Below are 27,386 nucleotides of genomic sequence, written 5' to 3' on the forward strand. Positions count from 1 at the left end.
CAGACCACCAGTTACTCTTTTCTAACCTTCAGTGAACTGAGTTTCACTTTGCTATAAAGACAGTGTCCATGGGGCTGGAGAGATGGTTCAGTGGATGAGAGAACTGGCTGTGTTTCTTCAGAGGTCCCTGGTTCAATTCCCAGCACTCATATGGCATCTCACAGCTATCTGTAACTCCAATCTCAAGAGATCCAACCCCCTCTCCTTGCCTCTGCAGCATGCATGTGCCTGGTACACACACATGCATGTAAGCAAAGTACCTTTATACATGAAATGAAAAAGCAAAAAATCTCTTTAAAAAAATTATATGCATCCTTGTTAGAGACCAGAGTTAGTGGCCAATAATGTTTTATTGGGTAAATAACCCATACTTGCTACATTATTGGGTAAATAACCCATACTTGCTACATTATTGGGTAAATACACTATACTTGGTACGCATCGTGCCTTTCCTATCATATTTATCTTCCTGCCACAAGTCCCGCTTCTGCTAACTCAGAGGACATACCCATGCTGCGTATAGCTTGCTCATATTTTAACTTAAGCCCTCAGTATACTTTCGACCTGAGATATGGAGTAAAAGCATAGACAGTAGCATTCGTGAGCTGGTGTGGGAGCATGCACCTTTGGGCTCTCAATTTGAGACCACCCTGGTCAACATAGTGAATTCAAGGCCAGGCAGGGAGGGCTACACAGTGAGATGCTATCTCGAAAAAAAGAAAGAAAGATAAAAAAAATCTTTGATTCTTAAACAGGCTACCAAATTGTTCTTCAAAAGAATAGTAGCAGCCAAGCGTGGTGGCACATGCCTTTAATCCCAGCACTCAGAAGGCAGACCTAATTCTGTAAATTCAAGGCCAGCCTGGCCTACGGAGCAAGTTCCAGGATAGCCAGAGCTATTACACAAAGAAATCCTGTCTGGGGAACGGGAGGGGGGGGGGACAATAACAACAACAAAACAGAATAATAGCCATCTACCTACCTTTCCCCTAGAGCTGTGTTGTTATACCAACAATTTTTGGAGTTTTCTATTTTGTTGGTAGTGCTACTTACAAGGCTAGCTAGCTAAGCTACTTTGTTAGAACACGGGTACTCCATAGCCCAGGCTAACCAGAAGCTCGATTTGTAGCTTGAGCTAGCTTCCCACTTCCATCCACAAGCCCTCGAGGCTGGAATTCCAAGCATGAGCCACCCCACCGTACCCAGCTAGATATTTTTCTTTATAAAGGAGACTCGTGCTAACTCATTGGTTTCTCTGTTTATTTTGTTAGCCAAATAAAAATCAAGATACCCTTTTTGGCCAATTTCAAGAAATCTCACAGCATTCCATAGTGAAAACCACACCAAACCAGGGACTTTGAAAGCAGACAAGCCAGGTCCAGGACCCTGCCCCCGTGAAGTCCTAGGTACACATCCCTTGAACTCTCTGTTCTCTGCATGCGAGATGAGAAAACGCAGACCCAGCTTCCAGGTGTGGGACTGAGGCCATAAATGGACACCTACCCAGTGGCCTTGTTGCTTCTTGCCTTCTGTAGCCTGGGGCTGAGCAGGGGAACTAGGTGGCTGCTTTAGAGAAACAGGCAACCTTCCTGACTCAGGACTGCCTGTGGCCTGCCCTGAACAGCCCGGAGGCTGGCTGCTTCCAGGCAAGGGCCCCTTCACAGGCTGCGGCTGCCTCCTGCCAGGAGCTGGGAACAGAGGGGCTGTTGTTCTGGCGTTTCTGGAAACCAGCTTCCTGTTTTTCCTGCTGTGCCGTGTTGTTTTAATCTGTAGCAGAAGGAAAGAAACAGCACTGGGTGGGTAGCCTGTGTCCCACAGCCCTGCAGTGAGAGAGTCTGGTCCTTTCCTCCAGGGACTCTGTGGCTCACAGTCCTAGAGCTCTGTGACCTTGAACAGGGTCCTGATGCCAGGTTACCATGGGGAGGGAACACAGGGACAGCACCTTAGCACAGCCTGTAGCCTAGGATTCACAGTGTCTGTGTGAGCTGCTGGGGCATTTAAAATATCAGGCTGATGAAACAGTAAGCTTTTAGAGAGCCAGGGAGTCACACGTGCCTGCTCACGTCACAGCCCTGGACGAGCTGGGCTCCTGGGTTCACTCACCAGCCACAGAAGGGACTCTAGGCAAATGACTTAACCTCCCCACCTTTCAGGTTTTTGCACCTACAGGATGGGAAAGTAACAGTAATTACATCACTAGGTCATTGTGACATGTAAATCGGGTCTTGAGAGCTTTGGGTCCCACACTAGCCAGGCAGCCTACAAAGTTTTCTTGCTAAACACTGAACCCCATGGTTCAGAGGTCAAACTTTTAGTCAGAGACCTGGCAATCCATTTTAAAGATAGTCTAAGGAAGTTTCTCAGCTCACTAGAAGTCGATAGTATGTCTTAAAAATGCCACAAAGAGTGTATCAAATGGGTCTCTAAATGTTAGTAGTAAAATACAAATATTTTCTTCCTATCTGCTTGGATTTATAGAATTCGGGGGTGTGGGGAGTTGGGTTGGTGCCAGCATTGGTGTTCCTTGGTTTCAGGAAAGACACAGGCTGCCTTGCTCCTTCTGCAGAGGAGGGTTTGAGGTACTAGCTCACCATTTCTGAACGTGATCTCTGGTGTCGGGTGGGTAGACTTAGTATGATACATCCAGCATCATTCAAGGATTTCCTCGGAGGTACAGAGTGGATTGAGCACGTGGCGGCCATTTAAATCCCGGGGCGCCGGTGCTAGTCTTCAAAGCGCATGCGCAGGAATGAGTGCCGTGGCGTGGCTTATTCCTGAGGAGAGCTGGATGTGGTTACGGCGCCTGCTGTACCTCCTCAGTTACCTTCATGTCCACATCTGCCTTCTCGGGTCTTGGAGCAGGGGATGCTCTGGTTTTACAACAGGACAGAAACAGTAACACAGCTGCACTTCACTGCTCATTTGAAACTTCAGACCGGAGTCAGGACTGCAAGGGCATGGCGTTTCAATGTTTGCTCCTTTTTCATATCCACTCCACCACTGCTCTGACTTCCTCTAGTACCCCCTTCTCCCTTCCAACTTCATGCCCTTTTATGTATTTATTTATTTATTTATTTATTTATTTATTTATTTATTTATTTTCTTGAGACAAGCTCTCACTGTGTAGACCAGGCTGTCCTGGTCAAACTCACAGCGATTCAGCCACCTCTGCCTGCTGACGGCTGAGATTAAAGATGTGCTCCACCGTGTCTGGCTCCTCCTTGTTTGTTGTTATAGTAAAGCCAGAGACCCATATTCGGACCATACACTGGAGCACCGACAACGTACCAGCAGCAATATCCCCAAAGGAAAATGACTCCCTGCTTCAGCAGCCATCAACTATAAATAGGTCTTCCATCAAGAGTGGGGCCTCAGGGGCTCCTCCCCCTGTTCATGGTGAAATTTTGACTGGCTTGATCTTGTGCATGTTTTGCACTGACAGCCATATCCACTGTGAGCTGATGGGTGCAGCAGTGGCATCCTCGTCCAGAAGCCGGCATGCACAGCTCTCCTCCCCATCTATCCTGCAGCTCTCACATTCTTACATTCTCCCCTCCTCCTTCCCTACGATATCTGCTGAGCTTCGGTTGGAAGGTTGATAGAGTTGGTTCATCCACCGCCCAGAGCTCACGGTTATTTATATCGGCCCATTGACCGAGTTCTGTCTGAGTCTCTGCGATAGCCACTAGCCACTGGCAGGAGAACACTGGGGAAAGTGACAGAGATCTGCTGAAGAACAAGTTTGTTCTGGTTGGTTTGGTCTAACGTGGCACAGGGTTTCCAAGGCAGGTGGGTAAGGGCAAGAATAAGAAGGTGCTTCAAGCAGCCGCACAGGGCGCAGGTTCTGGTGTGCTGGGGGTTGGAAGTCTGGTTAAAATCACTGGGCCACATGCAAAAGATGGTGTGGGAGTAGGAGGGGAACTCAGTAACAAGTTTGGCAGGGGGGATGAAAACGACTAAAACTTAGTACGCACGCACGCACGCACGCACGCTATTGTCAAACAAACAGAAAAGCTCTGTCCTAGAGCAGAGCTCTTTAATTGTGCCTTCGGAAGCATCTTGGTGAGGGGCACGGATCAAATATTGAGCTCCTCCAGAAGTGAGGGTGTGTCTGAGTGCCAGGGTGCTCCCAGAGGGAGGCCAGATCCTCCCTGCAGTCATCAGCCAGACTCCCTCCCTCCCATGTATGCATTGAGGCCTAAATTGCAAACAGGGTTTGGAACAGAGTACCAGGGCTTTGGTTGGCTCTAAGAACATTCTTTATAGGTGGCCATGAACTAAGGATTCTTTGTTTAAGAATCAGGCCCAGGAAACCAAATAAGGATTAACCAGGTTGTGAGCTACACCAGCCAAAGATGAAGGGTCGCTGTGTGTTCACCGAACAGGAAAGGATGGTGGACTGGACGGTATGCGGGTGTGGGTGAGGTGGGCTGTGGGATCACTTGCTCTCCAGTAGCAGTGCAGAGCAGGGATGTATTAGTTATCCTTTGGCAGGCTTAATAAGGGAAGCTTGAAACCTTGGTGGATTAACATTGTACCCATTACACAGATGCTTCCCCGACCATCTCTCCCCAGGGATCCACAGATCCAGTTCATCACTCCTCCATCTTGTCTTCAGTGGCCTCAGAGCCCAGCATCTGGCTCCACTGTGTTGTCTTTAGTTGGTTCTACTTATTAAGTAATTATATGAGCCAGATGCTTCTGAAGGGCTTTGCAGGCAGGTTTTCAATTCATCTTTATGACCTTGCTCTCACAGGTAGGGGACCCAAGGCTCCAAGAGTTCAGGTGGTTTAGTCAGAAAATTCACAAGCATGAAAGTGGACAGAGTAGGGACTCATGCCCATATTCCCAGCATTTGGGGGATGGAGTCAGGAGAATCAGAAGTTCAAGGCCAGCTTGATCTATATAGTATCAAATTCTAGGCCAAGGTTGCATGAGATCCTATGTAAAAAGAAAAAAAAAAGTATGCAAAAATTAAAATAATATTTTTAACTGAGGTCTGTCTACCTGACCCATCTACTGTGTTATGAACTCCCCGCTTTTCTTGTAGACTAGGTCATACTGTGTAGTCCCAACTGACCTGGAACTTGCTACATGGCTAGCCTTGAACTCACAGAGACCCACCTGTCTCTGCCTCTTGAGGGGCCCCATACTACTGTGCCTGGTTTATGCCTTCTAACTTGGCAATCAAGGCAAGACTTAGTAACCGATGTCCCTAGGCTGCCTGGAATATTCAGGATTAGAAGGACACCGATCTCCAAATCCCAGATTCCCCCCAACTTAAAACAAACAAACAAAACCAAACCCTGGCAAACAGGAAAAATCCCTTATTCTGACTTGAACTCTAACTTCGGTGGCCTGGCCCGGTGCTTCATAGATAAGGTGGCCCACACTGGATGCTGAGCCTTGTCCCAGTAACCCAGAGAGGAAGCGCGAGCTCTCCAGGAGCCCAGCTCTGCATATCCTGGTACCCCAGGCATTTTCTGGGCTTTTTATTTGTTGCTTCATTTATTAGTTCTTTGGCCCACAGAAAGTTACAGTAGCCATCGGCACAGTGTCTGACAGCCATTTGCATATTTGCGTGAATTTTAAAATCAGCTTCACTTCCCAGTCTCCAGGAAATGAGCAAAAACTGTTCTGGTTTTCATTAAAATGGCATCGAATCTGCAGTAGAACAATTTGTAAATATTCCTTACAATATTGAACCTCGAAATCCATAAAGTTCCTGCAAATAACATTTGGAAATTTTCCTATGGAGGAATCTAACGTATCTAGGATTTGCTTTTATATATTTTATATTTTTTTTATGTTAGCCTACATCCACAACTTTGAATTTCTTCCCTTTTCTAAATGCTTTCCGTGTCCTGTGGGGGTGGGGGGGAGGAGTGTGTGATTTACGCATGTGTGCATTTATATGTGTGTGCCCATGTGCGTCACATGGGAAGGCCAAAGGACATTGAGTCCCCTGTCTCACTGACCCTGGAGCTAGGCTGGCTGTCAGCCAGCAAGCCTCAGTACCTGCCCCACCCAACCCCCAATGTGTGACCCTGCTGCCCTTTGCCCCAAAGTCCCACCCCAGTGGTCCCAGTTATAATTATGTGACCACACCCACCTTTTTATATGCGTGCTGGGGATTTGAACTCGCTTGCACAGCTGGTGATCTGACCCCTGAACCATCTCCTAAGCCCGGCTTTAGAACTAACCTCTGTCTCCCAGCTAAATAAGTGTGGAGCTTCTCATAGATCGTCAATGCGCAGCATCCAAGCAAGCTTCCCACACACACGTTTCCTATAGCACTCCTGTAGCATGATGCTTCCACCAGGCAGGGGCAACTTCCTTGTCTCATCCTTGATCTCAGCAGGAAGCCGTCGGTATTTCAGCAGGAGTGTGATGAATGCCTGAGTTATTTATAGAAGTCACTTATCAGACCAGGAAGATCCTATCATAAATGGCTGTTGGCGGTTACCCCATTCTCTTCCTCTGAATCTGTGAATAGGGTCATTTGCTCTTCCGCCTTTATTTGCATACGATGGCGTGGAGTCATGGGTTTGGGTGCAGGCTTGGTTGGACTCAGAAAATGACTTTGATCCTGATTTCTGGGAAGCCATGTCCAAGATGGCTTCTATCTCTTTGGAAAGAGTACATGTAGCATTGATGATGTTTGGGTCTTTAAACATTTAGGAATTTTCTTTCCTGTCTACTGTCATTTTATATTTTCATTAAGAAGTCAATTGTTGGGCTAGGTGTGGTGGCTCCTAGGTATAGTGTAATCCCAGCGCTTGGGTGAGAGACTGGAGGGTCTCTGGGAGTTCACAGGCCAACCTAGTCATCATCAGGAATTCCATGAGGGTTGTCCTGGGGACCGAACTCAAATTATCAGGCTTGGCAAGCCACACGCGAGTGCGCTTTTGCCTCCTGAGCCGGCACACAGACCTCACCCACTTCCGTTTCCTCTAACTATTCCCTCTCTTCCCTTGGACTTGAGTCGCCACAGGCCTGTTAGTCCTGTCACTACATACCTTCTGTCTGTCTGTCTGTCTGTCTGTGGGTGACAGGGTCTCATGTAGCCCAGGCTGGCCTTGAACTCATGACCCTCCAGGCTCCACCTTCCCAGGGCTCAGAGTAGGGACCTGAACAATTCCTGGCTCTTCCCCTCTGTGTGTTCCCAGCTGCTCCGTGTTTTCTCCCTTTCCATTGGGTTTGGAGCGGATTCTGCCTTGTGCCCTCTCCTTGTTCCTCATGTTCTTCTTGCTGAGCTTTTAAGCACTGAATCTTTGCTTCCTCCTTGTTTGTCACCGTCCACAATTTCTACGTGTCCTTCTAGCTCTGTTCTGTTTCTGGTTTCCCTGGAAACTATTTTTTTTTTTACCTCTTTGAACCCTTGTAAGTGTAATTTCTTTTTAAAAACTTTATTTATGTGTGCAGAATTTACACGCGCATGTGCTGGGTCGCCTGTGAATGTAGAAGCCGGGGGTTGGTGTTGGAGACGTCTTCCCCTGTCGCTTCTTCATGTTTGTGTCGGGATCTGTCACAGAGCCTAGGGCTTTAGGCTAATTGACGAGCCCCAGGACCCTAGTTGTCTCCACCCCTACCCCAGTGACAGTGTTACAAGGGTTGTCCCAGCACACTGGCTCCTTACGTAGGTTCTGGGAACCAAATTTAGAACCTCCCCCTTGTACAGCGAGCATGTCACCCATAGGGCAACTTCCCCAGCCTCAAGTTTAAATTTTAAAAATTCCATGACTGTTAACCCCGAACATTTGTCTCCCTTAAATGTTGTTTTCTGTTGCCCATAACTATACTTGGAATATACTTACATCGTCTCCTAGACATAGTTACTTCTGATTGAATGCCAGATCTCGCAGATGATAATCTATAGAAATAAACAGAACCCTTGGTTGAAAGCAAGGATTGAAAACCCTTGCTTTTCTTCGGGGAATCTTTATTCTTGCACGACGCTGTGTATGGGCAGACTTAACACTTCAGTCTGGATTCAGGGGTTCAAAGGCTTAAATGACCAAGAGAATCAGCCTGCTTAGGGCGTGGTCATTTGGGAAGGAGGCTCTGACTGAACCTGTCTAGTTCCACAAAATGTCCCAAGTGCTGCTCTTAGGCTCTTCCAGAAGTGGCCGGCGTTCCCAGGGAAACAGCATCACCCAGCACACACCTCTTTGGATTCCTCTTGAGTCATGGTTCCATTATTCTTTATTAACTGCTAATTTACCGTAACTTAGAGGAATAGTTTTTCTGCATTTATTATTTATGGGAGGGGAGGGGTGTACATTTATCACAGCATTCTTGAGGAAGTCAAAGGACAACTTGCAACAGTCAGTTCTCCTCCTACCAAGGATGTCCTGGGGATCAAACTCAGGCCGTCAGGCTTGGTGGCAGGCGCCTTTACGCACTTAGCCATCTTGCCAGCCCCCAAGGAAAGTTTTTAAAACCCTTTCCCAGCTTTTCTCAGTTTCAGTGGGTGGATTGGTCTGCGTTACCTGAGCTGATGCTTCCTCCTTGAGTTTCAAGTGACCCATTTAATCATGGTATTTGTGAGTTGAATTATGACCTGCAAAAAATGTACTAAGTCCTAGCCCCCAGCCTGTCTAAGGTGACTGCATTTAAAAATAGGGTCGCCGAAGACTTACGTGATTAAGGAAAGGTCAAACGGGAGTAACAGACCCTTTATCTAGAGTGACACTTGTCCTCAGAGGAAGAGAAGCAAGCAGAGACAGAGCTACAGGGAGAAGATAGAAGCCGAGATTGGAGTGATGTGGCTGCTAGCCAGGGGACACTGAGAATCACAGGCTAAACACCAGAAGCCCTCGGAGGCAAGGAAGAGGCGTTGGCCCCGGCAACAGCCTGGCAGCTACCGCCTGCCCTTCAAAACTGTGAGACGGTAAATGCAAGCCACAGGGTGTGTGGTGCTTGGATTTCCACCCTAGGAAATGAACACCACCTGACAGTGGACCAAGTACATCCGGCAAGCCACCTTGTTAGGCACCCATCTCCTCGTGGGAAGGACAGAGGGAAGGTGGTGACAGTGTTAGAGACCTAGATGCTGAGAGGACGCCTTGGCACTGTGTCCTGCATCGATTTGGGTAACACTGAGGTGTCTTCAGACTCTCTCCTGCACAGGAATGCCACTGTGTGTGTGCATATGTGTGTGAGCACATGTGTGTGTGAATAGCGTGTGCACATGCATGTGTGCCACACTGTGTGTGTGTGTGCACATGTGTGTAGGCACGTGCGTGTAGGCACACTGTATGTGGCCACATTGTGTGTTGAGCGTTTGTAATTGTGCATGTGTGGAGGCCATGGGTTGCCATCAGGGGCTCAACCCTTTGTATGCTGAGCCAGGGTCTCTCACTTGAACCTGGAGCTTGCTGGCTCAAGGCTAGCTGGCCAGCTTGCTCTTGGGATCCCAAGTCTCCTCGCCCAAAGGGATGGAATCACAGGCTGCCGTGCCTATGAGACCCTCACGAGGTGCTGGGGACCCACACCCTAGTCCACATTTTTTGTGCACCAAGTACTTTACCTGCTGAGGCATCTCTCCCACCCAACACCCTGTTTCTCTAACTTTTAAGGTAGAGCTTAGCAAGATATGAATAATATCATTAATTCAGAGTGAATTCCCCCCAACCCCCGCCGGGTTTGTAAAAGTAAGAAAGCACTTGTATATACTGTTTAATAATTATGGCACATCACTTTCCCTAAAGTGTTAGACGTTTTCATCATAATTATTTAGAGGATTAACTACTGATCCGTTGTCCTAGATTACATCCCAACAGAGATGAATACATTTAGATCGTAGAAAGTTGATGTCATCTAACTTGAAACGGAGCCCCATCCTGGAGCCTCGGCCACGGACTACCAAACAGCTTTACTTTCTCTCCGTTGAATACAGCGTACCTAGTCAACAGGTGTTTGTTTAGAACTTTCAGAGGGGTCTAAAAGCAGTTCCCACCAGTGTGTGTGTGTGTGTGTGTGTGTGTGTGTGTGTGTGTGTGTGTGTGTGCGCGTGTGCGGTCAGAGGCAACTGTAAGCAACAAAGCCTCCTTTCTTTAATGCATTCAACCCTAATTGAAGGCCCAGGCCTTGGGGTTGCCATGCTGAATAATACATGGTGGGGGAAGGGCTTGGCAGCAGACATTCAGAGGAGTGCTAGGTGAGCCCAGAGCTCTTAGGAACTGAGAGCAGTGTGTATGGGCTGAGGATTTCAAGAAAGAACTCCCAGGTTTTGCAGCACTGACTGAAGAGCTAAGAAGGTGTGTCGGGTGGGAAGGCTTGGGGATGCTGATCCAGGGAAGCTGGAGAGGGGTGCAGGATCAGGGAAGCCAGAAACACACAGGATGCTCCAGGGGATTGCTCACCTTGGCATGCTTGCTTGCTGGTGGACTAAGGGAACTCACGTCAGCACCTGGGGTTAATTTGCTGTCTTCTTTCTGGTGCTGATGCTTGGTCATCAGGGAGTGGCCCTGTTTGAAAGAACTAAGAGGTGTGGCCTTTTTGAGTAGGCGTGGCCTCGTTTGAGTAAGTGTATCATTGGATGCGGGCTTTGAGGTTTCAAACTCTCAAGCCAGACTCAGCAGCTCTTTCTTCTTGCTGCCTTCAGATCCGTAGGTAGAACTCCCAGCTACCGTGTTCGCCTGCATGCCACCACACTCCCTGCCAGAATGACAATGGAGTAAACCACTGAAACCAAGCAAGCCCCAATTAAATGCTTTCCTTTTGTAAGAGCTACCACACAGTCATGGTGGCTCTTCACAGCAATACTGACTAAAACAGACCCCCATCTTGTGTCTAATTAAGCTAAGGCCTTTGGAAGACCACGTCATTGTCCAGTTCAGGCCAGCTGGGATCCTTCTAGCCTTGGGTGAGCTGTTTTCCAGGGATTCCCACATTTAGTGTGTCCCTGGGAACCTCTAGCCTACAATCTGTCACAGATTGGCATTTGAATGGGTGTGTGTGAGACCCCCCCCCTTTCTCCTTTCACTCAAAATCCATATTCCTATCCGTCAATCTTCTTAATGGCTCCTGTCCTCTTCTGGTGACTTGACATCATTAAGACTTTGACTTCCGTTGACTCTAAGGAGTCCTGTTCTTTGCCTGTGGTTGGGTTTTATACTTTGTTTAATTTGATATATGCTTAAAGGAAGGCCAGCAGCTTGTCCTTGGACGTGAATTGATGATGTGCACAAAGAACTGTCTGTGGTGTAGACTCTCTGCTCTGCTGGTGACTAGATAGCCATCATGAAGAAAAAAAAGCTATCTGTGCTTTCAGGGTGGCCCCCACTCTACAAAGGAATCGGGCCCTGTTCAGTGGTGGGAGTTGAGCACCTAGGATCTGTGGGGAGCAGTGGGGACTGTGATCCTCCTGCCTCTGCCTCTTCAGCATGTACTACTGACACGTGCCCCCATGGACAGAGTAGGGCCCTCAGATGTCATAGAATCTGTGGTTTGGGCTTATTCATCATTAAAATGATGGTATATACTATTAGTAATAGATTCAGTGTCCTTTGATGGGATTTACAGGGCTCTGAAAATCCCTGTGGCTTTGGTGTTTGACATCAAGTAGCCTTGCAGGTTACTGTCTTTAAAAGGTCACCCAGAGACAATTTAAACACCTGAAATCTGTTCTCGCCCCACCCCCAAAGCAGATGCGTCATCCTTAGAGGTATTTAGGGGTCTCAGGGACCTGTGTCGTCAAGAGTCTACAGAATTCTTCCCACCACGTAGAAACAAGTGCTTTGCTCTCTGGGAAAACAGCATTGGAATTTTGCCTTGAGTTGATAGCACATGACAGGATAGAGTCTCTGAATACATTCTCACCTCCATCTTTATTTTAAAAGTGACGTGTGAAGTGGAAACTAGACTAGGAAATCAGTGTGGCAAGTGCCGGGTGCCACTTCCAGGAGGGATTATTTAAGGACAGTGTGTGTTCTCTGATCCAGACCCAGGCTCTGAAGAAGCAGAGGGTCTGGGAGGCTGTTGTTGAGAGAGCTGAAGAGTAGGTCATGGCGGGGTGCGGGGGGTGGGGGGGACCTGCAGCTGAGGAAGACTTGGCAGGGGTGGGAGGGAAAGAGGCCTAGGGTTCCCTGTCTCCGGAGAGTGGGGTGTATTCCTGGGGATCTCTTAAGGGTGGTGCTTTGCAGGCCCCTGTGGAAGACCAAGACAGAGAGAGGGCTGATTTGTGTGAGCCAAATGCCACAGCGTGGTAGGGGAGGAGCTGACTTGAGCAGTCAGGGCCCAAAGGGAGATAATTTGAGGGTGGGGTTATGGAGGTACAGACTCCTCTCTGTCTTGAGGGGAGCTTTCTTTCCTCTGACTACTGAAAAGAAAGAAAGGGAGGGAGGGAGGAAGGGAGGAAGGAAGGAAGCAAGCAAGCAAGCAAGCAAGCAAAAGAGATCACATACTCAATGCTTAAGGCAACAGATTTATTCCCCTACAGTTTAAGAGTCAAGATTCAAATCATCTCACTAGGTTAAGGACATGGTGTTATGGACTGATTGCCTCTGCAGCCTCCAAGGGAGGCTCCATCCTTTCCTCTGGCTTCTGGCCTTCTCCCATCATGCCCCACTCTTACTGCCTTCTTTGCCTTCATTTCCTCTTAAGAACCTGTGTGGGCTGTACTCTATTCAGAGAAGCCCGTGTGGTCCAGGACACTCACACGCAGGGTCTCACGAGGCTGAGTAGTAGGGTGAACGGCTCTCCACAGTTGACTTATCTGGCTGGAAGCAGGGCTGTATGTGACTGTTGTGGCTAATTATGATCGAAACAGACCCTCCCCGCCCCACCCCCACTCTCAGTTGATTGGCAAGTTGGGTTGCTCTGCAGCTTGCTTTCTGCTTCAGCTCCATGTTTTTGACCCATGGGGATGAGGACCTCAGCTTGAGGGAGAAGCTGGCTGTATCTAACAGTCCTGGAAGCTCCTGTCTGGGTTTGCTCCCAAATACTGTGACTCCCAGTGAAGTCCTGTGTAATGTAGGATGTGAGGTGGGGCCTACTGATCTGGCAAACAGTTCCCTGGAGCTGCAGAAGCTGGAGCACCAACGGCTGAGATTTCCTAAGAGAAGGCAGATAGATGGTCGAGAGCTCTGGCCGCTCCGTCCCGTGGGAATGTTCCTCTGACTTGGGTGGGAAGATGATATGATTCCATCAAGGAACTGGCAGACCTCTTCATAGCCCGTGCCAGATGAGCCTTTAGAAATGGCCATTCTTTGTCGCTGAATTAGGAGCTAGTCAGTCTTTGTGCCCAACCTGAGCACCTGTCGCTCTTTATCACACGATGCTGATGGAGAACAGCATTCCAGGTTCCCATCAAGAGTCGTGTGTACACCGCCCACTCACAGCATAGCCCTGCCCCGCTCTGGCTTGATGTGGACCCGTGATCAGCCTGCAGAGCGGGCAGCCATACTGGTGGCGTTCCCATCACGGGTGCTGAAGGCTGAGTCCACCAAGAATTCTTCCAACCCTTCTGTCGCCTTATTTTGCACAACGTTGCAACAGCTCAGAGCCATGCAGAGCCACCCAGAGGAGCTGTAAACAGGAAGGGGGACCAACCACAGCTGGATTTCAGAAGAGGCACTCTGTGAGAGCTGAGGAGGGAAGGCTTGTCATCAGACCTCTGCCAAAGTCTCAGGGATGCAGGAACCACGGTGTGGGCTGGGAGCCCGCTGAACACTAGAAACAGCCGGGTTCTGGTAGCTGACTAAGGGGGTGCAGGCAGAAATGAAAGACCTGGTTGTTCCCTCTTGTAAGGTCTTGGGAGGGACATGGAAGTTGTCAGGTAGCAGAGCCCTGAGATCTTTCTGAGACCCCTGAAAATGGCCCGAAGACTCCCTGAGAGCTGCCATCTCCGATTAGTTCAAGTGTGTTCTCAAAGTACCTGGTCGCCTTGGCAGAGTGGAGCTCTGTGTAGGAGGAACCACGTGCTGTTCCTTATTCCATGTTCAATCCCCAATGTGTGGAATCTATTTTGAAATATGAGCTCTATGCGATTTCATCTAGAGAGGTTCTTCAGGGTGATTTGTTAATTTTTTCCCCCCATCTATGAAAGTACTGTGTCTTAGAAAATTCATGTTAAGGAACAAATACTTTCATGAAAGTTCTTTAAATTATCTCTCCTAAAGTCATACTCAGGAAATCCAAAATGGATAATTAAAAAACTGTAATCCATGGGAGGTGACATTCTGACATAAACTGTTAGCAAGGTGCTGTGAACCACGACGAGTGTGCCTTGCTGTCTGCTGTTCCTCTGCTTTCTCTCAGAAAATAAAACACCACCGTTGTAAGCCAGTGTGCCATCCAACAGCATGGACTCACACCGTTGTAAGCCAGTGTGCCATCCAACAGCATGGACTCACACCGTTGTAAGCCAGTGTGCCATCCAACAGCATGGACTCACAAGCATCCCCTCCCATCTGACGGCATCTGCCGACCCAGTCTGAAAACAGAAGGGTAATGCCCCACTCAGAACGAAGGGTTACAAGCAGCAACTCCCCTGTTCCAGAGTTAGAAAAGACACAGGAGCAAGCAAAGGCACTTCCAGCCAAGCCTGGTGACCTGAGTTCAAGGCCCGGGACCCACATGATTGTAGGAAACTGCTCCCATGACTCTCATAGATTGTCCTCTGATCTCTGTGTTTATTCTGTGACATGTGCACACACACACACACACACACACACACACACACACACACACACACATTGATGCAAGCACATGCACAATAAATAAGTGAATAAATAAATACAGATAGATGTTTATATATAAAGTAAAAAAAGAAATGTTCCTGCAGAGGCAGGCAGATTTCTGAGTTCGAGGCTAGCCTGGTCTACAAAGTGAGTTCCAGGACAGCCAAAGCTATACAGAGAAACCCTGCCTCAAAAAAACAAAACAAAAAAAAATTTTTTAATTAAAAAAAAAAAAGAAGAAATGTTCTTATTCCACTTTCTCCCTTAAAACTAAGGGGAAAGTTTTCCATGTCTCAAAACCAGGAAAAAGACCACTGACTGAGCATGGGGGCGAGCAGGCACACACTGGTGACCAGTAGACTCTCTTAGGAAGATGCATGTGAAACCAGAGAGTGACGTCAGGCACAGCTCTCTGTTTCTCTTGGTCGTCCAGACAGGGCCTCTGACTGGATCTGGAGCATAGGCCAGTGGTAGCCTGGCCACAGACCCCTCCTGCCTGCTCCCCAGCAAAGACACGTATCTGGGCTTACAGCTGCACACCAGTGCACCTGCTCATACATGGACTCAGAGCTCAGACCTTCATGCTTGGGAAGCAGGCACATTTCCGCCAGGCCGGCCATCTCCCCGATCTCCACAGTGTCTCTTGACATTCAAACGATTCGTGTTGGGGGTTTATTTGGTTGGCTGTTTTTGGTTTTGTTGTTGTTTGTTGTAAAATCTTGATGTAAGAGTTGGATAGAATTCAGAGTAAGGCTGTTTCGTTATTTAGCCTGAGGAGAGGAAAGTACTGCATGTCCTGTTTGCGTGGTAAAAATAAATTTCTCTTAGGCCTACGATGTGTGCTCCTTTGTCCGTTTTGGTCGCTGCCCCGTGTTTAGAATTGTTTGCCCATGTTAAAGAGGAGACCGAGGACTGTGAGACCCAGCAGTGGTCGACCTTTAAGGGCCTGGATGTGGTGCCAGCGGCTTTTACTTCCACTTTGGATTATCGTTGCCAGCTTTGGTGAGGAGGAAGTCTAAGAGGGCACCCTAAGAAATGACCCCTGTGGGCAGCATGTAAAATGTCCCCAGCTTGTGTTGGTCTTCCTCTCCACACGACTCGAAAATAATGACAAAAGTAAATATTTGGGACCAGGTTTATTTTGGTCAGACAAATTCCAGCCTGGTTTCTAAAATTAGGGAATCTGTGGGAAGCACGTGGCTTGGGGCATCCTGCCTGAGAAGTTTGTCTCCGGGCTATTGGCTTCTCTTCCTTATTGTTGCTGACTTGAAAACACAGGTATCTATCTGAACTTTTCCTTGCATCTGCCCATCTGTGTAGACCCAAGTGTCTGGTGATAGAATGGCTCTACCCAGATAATTATAGTAGGCTTCCACCGCCTCTCCTCACACGCTGATGCCGGCGGCGTTGAGCTGCTTGCTGCCTGTCCTTCCCTCAGTCACTGGGATGGGCCTTCTGAGAGCAGAGCTTTTATCTGGTCTCTGGGAAGCAGTCACGGACCACTGTCCCCTGGTGGTGTACACTGGGCAACCAGACACATTGTAACTCTCCATTTCTCTGGTGTAAAACCTCCCCTCTGCTTTATCCTCCCCTCTGCGTTCTTCCAGACCCTGCTACTCTCCACTTCCATGGGCAGGCCACTGAGCCCAGGGGAAGCCCAGGCTGACCACCCTGGGTCATCTCATCGCTATCTCTTTGTCCCAGTACCCTGCACAAAGGAAGTCCCAGAAGTTGTTTCTGTTTCCTTCTCCCAGGGTTATCCTTGACCTGGAAAAGGATGGCAGGTCCTTAGCTTATCTTTCACCACCACCTACAGCCTTCAGCCCTTTTGTAGAATGTAGCAGAAGCGGCTGCTAGCCTCTGTCCCCCACGAGGCTGTTTGGGAGTGGAAGGTGAGGCCTCCACTCACGGTGCCTCACCCTTACCTCCCTTCTCTTGCTTGGACTGGCTTCCTGCTACAACCTTGAATGTCTGTTCCCCAGAGCACTTGTTCTAAGCTATACAAGGTATATCCTCAGTCCTAGGAGCAGAGAAAGGACTGGCAGACAGTGGGAGGTGGGACTGGGGAACTGGCTCAGCCAGTGCAGTGCTTGCTGAGCAAGCTTGTGGCCTGGAGTTGGGATCCCCAGCACTCAATGCAAAAGTGGGGCGTGACAGTGTGTGCCTGTAACTCAATGTAAAAGTGGGGCGTGGCAGTGTGTGCCTGTGACTCCAGTGCCGGGGTCAAAGGGACAGGTGACCAGCCAGTCCAGCTGAGTCAGCGAACTCCAGGTTCTGTAATGGAGAATGAGAGAGGAAAACAGATGCCAGGCTCTGGCTTCCACATGCATGCACAGGCAAGCACACACATGCAGATATTGCACGGGGGGTGGAGGGGGGGTGCGAGGGGGGAGGAAGAGAGGAGAGAGAGACACTTGAGAGTAGGAGGCAACATAGAAAGCCCACCCGTGCATGTGTATGTGAGTGTGCATATGGTGTGTGTGTGGGGGGGGTATGGTGTGTGTATGTGTGGTATGTGTGTGTGCCTGTGCGTGTGTGGACAGCCTGGGAGACGTGGGAAAGGCATATGGATATGAAGTGCCTTTCCTACAGGTGGAGCAGTTCTGTGATACAGAAAGCCAGGGTGCGCCCCCTTCATCAGTGGAGACTCTGGGCTCTGAGTTGAATTAGTAAGTCTTACTGCACCTCTGCAATAGGCCGCTGTGTTATGGTGCTTTTCAAAAGACCAACTTCCCATGATGCTCAAAGGGAAAGCCACATCCTTCCTAACTTGTCCCTTAGCCACCGACCTCTCCTTCCACCAAGTCCTTGATCTCTCTGCTGTGGCCACTCAGGCTCTGCTGTTGGACTTGAATATGGGTCCTCATAGAGAGACCCCAGCCTCTAAAGCTTATTAGTCCCCTCCCTCTGCTAATTTGGGGCTTTGGTTTTTTTTTTCTTTCTTTCTTTCTTCTAGTTCCTTGACAGATAAAAATAGATTGTTTGTTTCAAATCTTCCTTTTTATAAGATTTATTTTAATGTATGTTTGCCTGCTCGTCTGCCCGTGTACCATGTGTGTGCCTCATGCCCGCAGAGGCCAGAGAGGGCCTCAGATCCCCTGGGACAGGAGTTACAGGCATTTGTGAGCTGTGACCTGCCATGTGGATACTGAGAATCGAGCCCAGGTCCTCTGGAAGAGCAGCCAGTGCTCCTTAACTGCTGAGCCATCTCTTCAGACCTGGTTCCATGTAGACATTTACAGCGTCAGCTTCTCTCAGTGCCGTCTTTGCTCCCGTGTCTTGGTGTGTTGTGGTTTTGTTTATTTCAAGGACTGATTCTTCTGGGTGCTTCTTTGGCCCCCTGGGGATTGAAGCTTGCCTACAACTGTCCTGGAAGACAGGCTGACTCTGTAGACCAGGCTGGCCTCGAACTCAGAAATCTGCCTGCCTCTGCCTCCCAAGTGCTGGGATTAAAGGCGTGCACCACCACCACCACCACCCAGTTCTGCTGTAGATTCTTAGTTTCATCCCGCTGTGGTCAGGAAAGATCCTTGGTGCGAGTCCCCTCGTTCTAATGTTCTTAAGGCTGTGACAGCTCACGGTCTGTTCTGAGGAAGGCTGTGTGCGCGCTTAAGAAGAGTGTGTGTCCCGTGGTGTCTGGAATGTTCTGTCTGTGTTTCCCAGGTCCACTTAGTCTCATTGTGCAGTCCTTGGTTTTCTTATTGGTGAGTTCTATTATTCAGAACAGAATTTTGAAATATCGCTGTGACTTTGTCTGCTCTTCAGTTGTGTCAGTCTTAGCTTTTCTCAGGCCCTCTGATGTGGGAAACTTATGTAACTGCTATATGTCTTTCTACTGAATTTAAGGAACAGATGTGCGTGTGCGCGCCTCTGTGTGTGTGTGTGTGTGTGTGTGTGTGTATGTGTGTGTGTGAGTGCGTATGGGGGGCATGCACATGAGTGTGTAGGGGGGCATGCACGTGAGTATACAGATGTGCATGCCTATACAAAGGCATACAGAGACCAAATGTAGAAAGACATTGGCTCTCTTCTTCTCCTCATCCTCCCTCCCTCTCTCCCTCCCCCTCCCTTCCACTCCCTCCCTCCCTCCCTCTCTCCCTTCCCCCACATCTCACTGATTTGGCCCAGGCTCACTAGCCAGTAAGCCCCAGGTTCCACACATCTAAGTGCTGGCGTTACTAAGGGTCTCCGCCAGTCCCAGCTTTTTATAGGGGTGCTGGGAATTCAGGTCTGACACTCGTACAATAAGCCTTCTCCCCAGCCCCTTGATCACATGATGCCATCTCTCTCCTGTGACAGCTCTTAGGTCTGTGCTGTCAGATCCCCGCTGGTTTGGCCCTGATTGCATGGGACATATCCTCCCATCCTTTGGCTCTGAGCTGGAGTGAACCCTTCTAGGGATTCCGAGAGAGTCTCTTGCCATTGGATCTTGATTTTTCCTTCTGAGTTCAGCCACTTTGTATATTGTGATTGGAGTTTAACCTGTATGTGCTTAAAATGATTATTGGCAGAAAGATAATTATTATCATTTTCTTGTTTTCTACTTTACATACGCTCATTTGTTCCTCTTTCTGTCTTTGCATCTGTCTCATTGGTCATTTTGTGTGGTGGCATGCTTCGAGTCCTTTCTGTTTCTTTAGTTTCTCTCCTATAAGTATTGTTTGTGGTTACACAGAACATAACCCGGTTATCATTTGGTTTCTTTTAGACCAGTAGACGGAGCCATGCAACCTTGGCATAGTCTTAGGCATAATGCAACAAATTGATTTTTAAAGAAACTTTACTTGAAACTTCGTTTATAACTTCAAATATAATTAACTAGAATCGGTGGATATAAATTTTATGAATTGAAGGCAACTAATCCCCAGTGCTATTTTGTTTTAGAATTTGGTAAGTAACTCTGACATTTGTCTGGAAGTATAAAAGTTTAGGCCGGCCAAGACATTTTCAAATAAAAATTTAAAGGGGGGACTATGCTATTAAATGTAAGACAATAAATCTGTTCTCACAAGGCCGTGTTCTTACTGGCACATGGAGGGGAATAGATTAGGCTAGACTGCAGGACAGAACAACAGGCTGAAGGATGGATTGTTCAATAACTAATGGGAGATTGGGTTAGTCTTTAAGAGAAAATGGCTCCTCGGTGTATCCTGAAAAACAGGGGAAACCAAAGACAAAGAAATGTTCACTTTAAAAACATACTAGCCGGGCATGGTGGCACACACCTTTAATTCCAGCACTTGGGAGGCAGAGGCAGGCGGATTTCTGAGTTCAAGGCCAGCCTGGTCTACAAAGTGAGTTCCAGGACAGCCAGGGCTACACAGAGAAACCCTGTCTCGGGGAAAAAACAAAAAAACAAAAACAAAACATACTAGCAGAGCAAAGTGCAGTATCACACACCTCTGATCCCAGCACTCAGGAAACAGAGGTGGGCAGATCTCTGTGAGCTCAAAGAATCCATACATACACACATATGCATACATATGCATACATATATATGAATGATACTACACATATACACACATATACATACATACATCTCGGGGTTGAAAAGAACTGTGTGTGTGTGTGTGTGTGTGTGTGTGAATGATACTATAATGATACTATAGACACATATATACATACATAAACATCTTGGAGTAGAAAAGAACCATTTCTGAAAGATTGTTGTATTTGTAGCTAGGAACATGTTCGTTGAAAAAAGTGGTAACTACTTACATGTAAGACCCTGGGTTTGATCCCCAGCACCTCAGAAAAGAAGGGAGGGAGGGAGGGAGGGGTGAAGGGAGGAAGGAAGGAAGGGAGGGAGGGAGGGAGGGAGGGAGGGAGGGAGGGAAAGCTATTAGAGTTGACTCTCTGAAAACTTAAAAATTCTGCCTATCCATCTCTATACACCCTCAGATTTTAGAAGGTCTAAATCAGGTGCTGTTTCCAGCACACAGCACAGTCAGCATGACAGAGGAACCTGTGATACTAACATCGTATCATCCCTAACCTAACTAAGGAAAATGCATATAAAAACCAGACTCCCTCAAAGTGTAGGTTCCCCCTCCCAACTCCCATGATTCTCAAAAGAAATAGAAACACCCAAAAAAACACACAGGCATCTATACAGCTTGGAGGACACCCAAAAGGGTGCAAATTGAACTCAGCAAGCTACACTTGGCACCTCTCAGACTGGCAGAAGCTGTGTGCTCTGCACGCACGACAGCGTTGGGGCTCCTGTTGGCCCAGCAGAGTGGACACCAGCGTGCACATTGCTCACTGTCCCATTGGCAGCTTACCCACAAGCACCAAGGACAACCCTCTACACTGTTTTCTCCTTTCAAGATGGGTTCTGAGCATCAAACCCAGGTCTTCAGGCTCATGGGCAAAAGCTCTTACCCACTGAGCCATCTCTCCAGCCCATATGTACACAGAAAGTACACAGAGATAATGTACACATTACGCCCACATAAAGGCTGTGTGCCGAATAGTGTTCACAATACTATATCGGCATTCTTAACACTTTCATGAACATGCAATGCGCAATTGTTACTTTAATACATGATACAAAACCCTACAATACCATGAACAATGAACCTTCCCCCTGCCCCCCCCCCAGTCCCTGTCAGCTCTTTATCAAACCTTCCAGGGGTACTCTCGGCACATAGAACATGAACATGTGTGTGTGTGTGTGTGTGTGTGTGTGTGTGTGTGTGTGTGTGTGTGTGCTTTATTTTAGTTTTGGGACTTAGTAGTTTATGAGAGGGGGCTGGAGAGATGGCTCCGTGGGTACTGTTTGATCTAGCTCTCCCCTGACAGACTGCAGGAGCACTTCCTTATTCGTGTTGTGGTTACTTCCAGTCTTCTGCTCATTGACCCAGTCATTAACATCCGGGAATGGCCCTTGTAGTCTCGGGTGTTTGAACACTTGTTTGGGGAGGGTTAGAGGAAACAGCCTTGCTGAAGAAATATTACTGTTGGGGACCTGGGGTGGGGCTCACAGCTAAACTCCTCATGACACTTAATCTCACTCTCTTTGCCTCGTGTGTGGTTGGAAGATGTGAACTGTTAGCTTCCTGCTCCACATGCCATGTCTTTGCTCCTCTGAAACTGAAGCCCAAATAAACACTCCCTTCCTTCAGTTGCCTTGGTCTGGCCATTTTGTCGCAGCCATGAAAATAACTAATCCGGTGGCTACTCGGGCAGGCCTGTGATACACCAGCATTTCTAGGCCCAGGAATGTGAACATGACTGGTAAGGTCCCCACAGCCCACCTTCCAGAGTTTATCCAGCCCATACTGCTGATGTAGGCAGGGCTGTAACAGGCCTGAGATGCTTGTCTGTGCTAGCCACACATCCCATGGAGAAGACTCGATCTGTGCACACAGTGCTTTCTGCAGCAGCCATTGTTATGACGAACTGCAACAGCAGCAGCCACTCCGTCCGACCTCCACATTGCTTGCGGTTTTTCCGGCTCTCGCTTTGTTCCCATTGCCACGGTAAAACACCCTGACGGAAAGCAACTTAAGGGAGCAAGGGCTTATGCTAGCTCACAGTGCCAGTTTTAGTCCATCACAGCAAAGAGGTGCAGGAAGTCAGAGCCGGTCACGTGCACAGTCCAGAGGAGAGAGAATGAGGCATGCGTGCTTGTGGCTCAGCCAGCTTGCTCTCCTCTTAAATGGTTCAGGGCCACCAGAGACCAGAGGGACACCAGAGAGTGGTGTTCCTCGATTTCAGGCCGGGTTGTCCCATACCCATTAAGGCAATCAAGACAACTCTGCCCCCCAGACATGCCCACAGGCCAGCCTGGCCAGACAGTCCTTCAGTGAGACTCTCTTCCCAACCATCTTGTGTCAAGTTGACAGTTAAACTAATTATCACAAACGCCTCCTCGAGTGTGATGCGTTCCTGTTCTGCCTTTCAAACAGGTTGATGCCAGTTACGCAGTGGGCAGTGTCTGGGCGAGGCCGGTACCTCCCAAGCTTCACACTCCTCCTCTGGATAGCGCCGTTTTGTTCCGTTGATAAGCACAAAAGTGGGACTTATTTTTTTAACACCATTTATTTGATTACTGTTAAATTGTAACCTGTGTTTCTCTTGTGTGCTTCAATCCTTTGCATTGTTAGTTATTATGGCTCCTGTGCTGTGATGGCTCAGACCTCAGATCCCAGCCTCACACAAACCCACAAACCTGGCTTGTTTAACTAGTCCCTGGTCACGGAGAACCCAGAAAAGTGCTGAGACAAGGAAGAGCGGGGGCTCATAGGCATCGTCACTGAGAGGCTGCGCCTCAGTACAGATAGTAAGGATTCAGTTCTGGCCACTGTGTGCCCTCCTGGCTCCAACTGTGTCTCACGGGTGACTCTAAAGTGAACTGTGAGAGCTCAGATGCAGCTAGTGTCCCTGGAAATAAGACCCAGCATGCAGGGAGTGCGCTAGGCAAAGACGGGGAGAGTGCCAGGAATCCTGGTGTCTGGGAGTCTGGGAGGCTCTGGTTCCTCATGGGGAAATGGGTCTGTTATGATTGTGCCACACGCCTTGAAGAGCAGAGATGACTTTTATAAAGGACCTCAAATAAACGCACCCCACAAGTGTTAAGTCAGGACAGAAAAAAACACAGCTGTCACCTGAGAAGAAAGTGGTCCCCTCACTGCTGAGGACCCGTTGCCAGCATTGGTGTTCCCGTAGGTGGCTCCTTCACACTGTCCCATGGAATTCCCTGGGGAATTTTATCTCCTGGAAATAAAATAGAGGCTGATCGGTGATCTCCGACTCTTCTCTAGACCAAATCTTTTGAACTCCGTGGTCTGCAGCCCGGCCTCTCTCCACTCCCATGTTACACCAACAGAGGGGAAGTTGCGTTTGTTGACTGCTGTTTCAGGGATGGGAAAGGAATGTAATGTATGTGTACACTGCCCAGAATTTCCTGTCAGACGCCCATTCCAGACCGCGGCCTGGGAGGCGGTCCAGAGATAGGAGCCCGTTCTAGGAGGGAAGAAATGGTGCATTCATTTCTGTGTGGGCCTCCCTCCGGAAAGGGCTCGCCTCACCCTCCGTTCTAGAGGGCGCTTGGCTTTCTCCAGTGTGATGTCGTTGTGAGTTCAGCAGTAGTACGGTCGTCTCTTTAGGGCAGTAGTTAATGTGCTCTGCTCTGGCGGTCCTGTGAGTGAAGCCACAGCCCTAACTTAAGGCACGGTTGATGTTTCATGCCGAAGCTGTAACTGTATGAGCATCCACAGGAATGCTGGGCACGGAGCTTATTGATCTAGATCTGCTATGGATCGCTGTTGTGCATGTGGTGGTGGTGGTGGTGGTGGTGGTGGTGGTGGTGGTGGTGGTGATGGTGGTGATGGTGGTGGTGATGGTGGTGATGGTGGTGGTGATGGTGGTGATGGTGGTGGTGGTGGTGGTGATGGTGGTGGTGGTGGTATGCAGGTACATCTGCCTCCCTTAGGGAGAATGTTGGGCATCCTGCTCATTCCCCAGAGACAGGGTCTGAACCTGGAGCTTAGTTAGCAGCAGCAAGCCTCAGCAAGCATCCTGTCTCCATCCCTCATGGGGCTGGGGTTACCGTTGCTTTTGAAATGGGTGCTAGGCATGTAAGCTCCCATGCTTGCCCAGTGATTGCTCCCACCCACTGAGCCAGCCCCCACCCCCACACGGATTACTTAGGTTTGATAAGTCGACTCATTGGAGTTCTAAGCCATCCTGTGAGAAAGGATGGATATTGGAAGTGCTCCGCTGTGAGGGCACAGAGACGTTTGTCAAGATGACCCCGAAGCTCCTTGCTAAATGCACGGACAGACCTAGGGACGTCTGTAGTCGGCTTAACCGAAGGTGCCTGGGTAGTAATGTGTGACTTTCCTCTGGACTGTGCTGTCCCGGGGAATCCAGCCCCATGCCAGAGAGAGGCAAGCCTCACGTCATGGGAACTAAAGGCAGACCTTAGTGTTTGCTGCTGCGAAGATGTCCTTCATGGAGAGGAACTTAACATGGAGGTGCTTACATCAAGCAGCGAAGTCAGATGCTGCTGTTTGTCCCAAACTCCTTACTTGTAATTAAATTTGTTCTTGGACCCCCTTTGCCCCACACCCCTGTTCTCCCCACAAGCCTCTCATGTTCATGTCTGTTCATCTGGCTCTGTGACTCACTGAGCCAAGCCAGTGTCCCCTGTGTGACCGTGGGTTTGGAGATGTTCATCGGGACCTGGTGAGGTCACATCTGAAGACAGTGAATCCCCCCCTCCCAGGATCTATCAGTCACCAGCCATTCTGCGGTTACACCCCCTGAACTGTCCCTCAGCAGTGCAGAGGTGCGGCAGCTAAGACATGTGAGTCAGATCGGAGGGGAGGAAGGAACAAAGCCATGTGGTAGCCACGCAGGGTGGCGACCACGCAAAGCCTGCGTGCGTGCAGACCCCAAAGGTCCTGAAGCCAGGGTGGGCGGTCCCGAAACTTCTCAGCCTGATCCTGTCTACAGAAAATGGAAGGCCTGTGGTTATGTGGCATGTGGCCGGTCTGGGGACATTTCAACATTTCTGGAAACTGTAAGGACACCAGAGGATCAGGAAACATAAAACACTGGCTGAAATTGCCCTCGCCCTGTGTAGACGCCACTCCACTGTAGCCTCCCCCGCTGGCATAAACTCAGCCAAGACTCACACTAGTCTCACTGGGACGCTGGAGCACCGACCCCATGGCCAGCCTTGGAGACGCTCCTCGTGGATTCCATGATTGTAACACTTCATGACACACTTCATACATGATGTCCTAGGAAGGACCTGAGGTCAAGGTCCGACAGGAGCCTCATGCAAAGCAGATAGGTTTTGCTCGCTGCCTTTTATACCGATGTTTGTGTATCCCAAAATGTTCTCTGCGCTGGAGGTGAAGCTGGAAGGGGCCACTTAGTGTTCTAAGTTTGGAATCTACATCACCCAAACCAAAATGGGTCTGCCTACATGTTTTCTCCTAACGCCAGGCTGTCTCCGTGAGCACAGTCATCTGGTTACAGGCTAAATTCTCACAGTGCACGGCGAGTCGCTGCTGTACGGAGCCCAGGTCAGCTGTCGGTTTGATTCTGTTTTAAGCTGCCGCAGGCGCAGCGTGGCGGGAGCTGTTGTTCTTTGCCTGGTGGTGATCTCTAGGTGGATGAAGTCATATGGCTGACAAGTGAGGACTGAAACTGGGGTTCCCTCCTCCTTCCCGGTACCTGACGAGTGCTTAGTTTGAGGGAAGTCTATTGTTTACTGTTTTGTGCACATGTGTACATGTGCTCTTAAGCACTCACGAATGTGTCTGTGTGTGTGTGTGTGTGTGTGTGTGTGTGTGCGCGCGCGTACACGTGCGCACTCGAGTGCTCGGGTCAGAGGTCAGTGTCAAATGTCCAAATGTCCTCAACCGGTTTTCCAGCCTGTTTGTTTCAAAGAGGCTCTTTCTGAAACTAGTGCTCACCAGTTTGGCCAGATCCAGGGATCCTCTGTGTCTGCCTACCAGTTACAGGGAATACACGAACGCACCACCACACCGGGGTCTTTACGTAGAAGCTGAAGCTCCACACTCATGTACCCGTGACTACAAAGCAACCGCTTTAGCAACTCGGCCACCTCCCCAGCCCAACAGTCCTTTTGACTGGGGACCAGGCTGGGTGTGTGGCCTGCAGCATTTGTAAAGGTCAGAGAGGAACTCTGGGGAATTAGCTGGTCCTTCTCCTTCCACCTTGTTGCGCCAGGGCCATGCTCCAAGCTAGCCAGTTGGAGTAGGATGTTCTGTCATCCTCATCTGCCGCCGTTCCGTGCGTCTGTGAGCTCTGGGATACCAACTCAAAGCCCTGTTCTTGCATAGCAGACACATTATCCACTGAGCCTTCTCCACAGCCCTTCTGGCAACCTCATTACTCTCTGGTAATTACGCGCTCGTCACACTAAACTCTCCCCACACCACTGTTCTTCCCTCCCCCTGCTCTCTCCATAACAATTTATAGAACTCTCATCCCTTCTCAGAAGCCGGTCCTTCCTGTCTTGGTGACACATGTTCATGCTGGAGAGGCTGAGGCAAGCAGATTGCCACAAGTTTGAGGCAAACCTGTCTCGCGTTAGAATCTGGGTTAGCCAGAGCTTCATGGCAAGTCGTTTGTCAACAACAAACACAAGAACAAAACGGAAAAAAAGGAGGGGATGAAGAAATCGAATTCCTCTCTGTCTTGAGCTCCAGCAGTGCCCTGAACTGACCCATCAAGGCACAGCACTTTCTGTAACTAGATTTTGTATTCACATTCAAATGTCTCTCATTAGCTGGGACACACCTCCGCCTGTAGAGACCTTGCTCAGCCTCCAGGCTCTGCACCCACTAGCCTGGGAGCTTCCATTCTCAGAACTGAGCCTTGCCATTGACAATTATGTAAACCTAGTGCAGACTGGCTCCGGGTAAAAAGGAATTTGGTTTTACATAATTAAAAACAACACAATGGTCTAGTCTTGATAATACTTCATCTTGGGAGCTTTGTCTCAGCTTTGGCTTCATGCATTAGAGGCAAGGGTGGCGACCAGCTCCAGGCTTCTTAAGAAACCCAGCTAATAGAGGAGACCTATGACAGCGTCAGCAGGCATCCCAGACAAGACCCTCCTCGGCCTGAGTTCCGTTGTATGGTGAGGTCGAAGCTCGCTGAGGAAAACAGCCGCTTGGTAGGGTTCTAGCAGGCGGAAATTGTCAGATGTAT

At 49.0% G+C, this 27,386-nt stretch overlaps 1 protein-coding gene across 3 annotated transcripts in view, besides 1 other annotated feature; it reads left to right on the forward strand.

Annotated features, from left to right (window-relative positions):
• Positions 1-27,386, forward strand: part of Ctdspl (CTD (carboxy-terminal domain, RNA polymerase II, polypeptide A) small phosphatase-like) — a 117,584-nt gene that overhangs the window by 52,331 nt on the left and 37,867 nt on the right. The window lies entirely within an intron of this gene.
• Positions 620-2,922: an enhancer, noted in NCBI's record as "VISTA enhancer mm1627". NCBI's record gives its function as "enhancer in: limb[5/6]" and the evidence as "EXISTENCE:transgenic organism evidence [ECO:0001131][PMID:17130149]".

Source organism: Mus musculus, chromosome 9, assembly GCF_000001635.26.
Source record: "Mus musculus strain C57BL/6J chromosome 9, GRCm38.p6 C57BL/6J".
Lineage (NCBI taxonomy): Eukaryota > Metazoa > Chordata > Mammalia > Rodentia > Muridae > Mus > Mus musculus.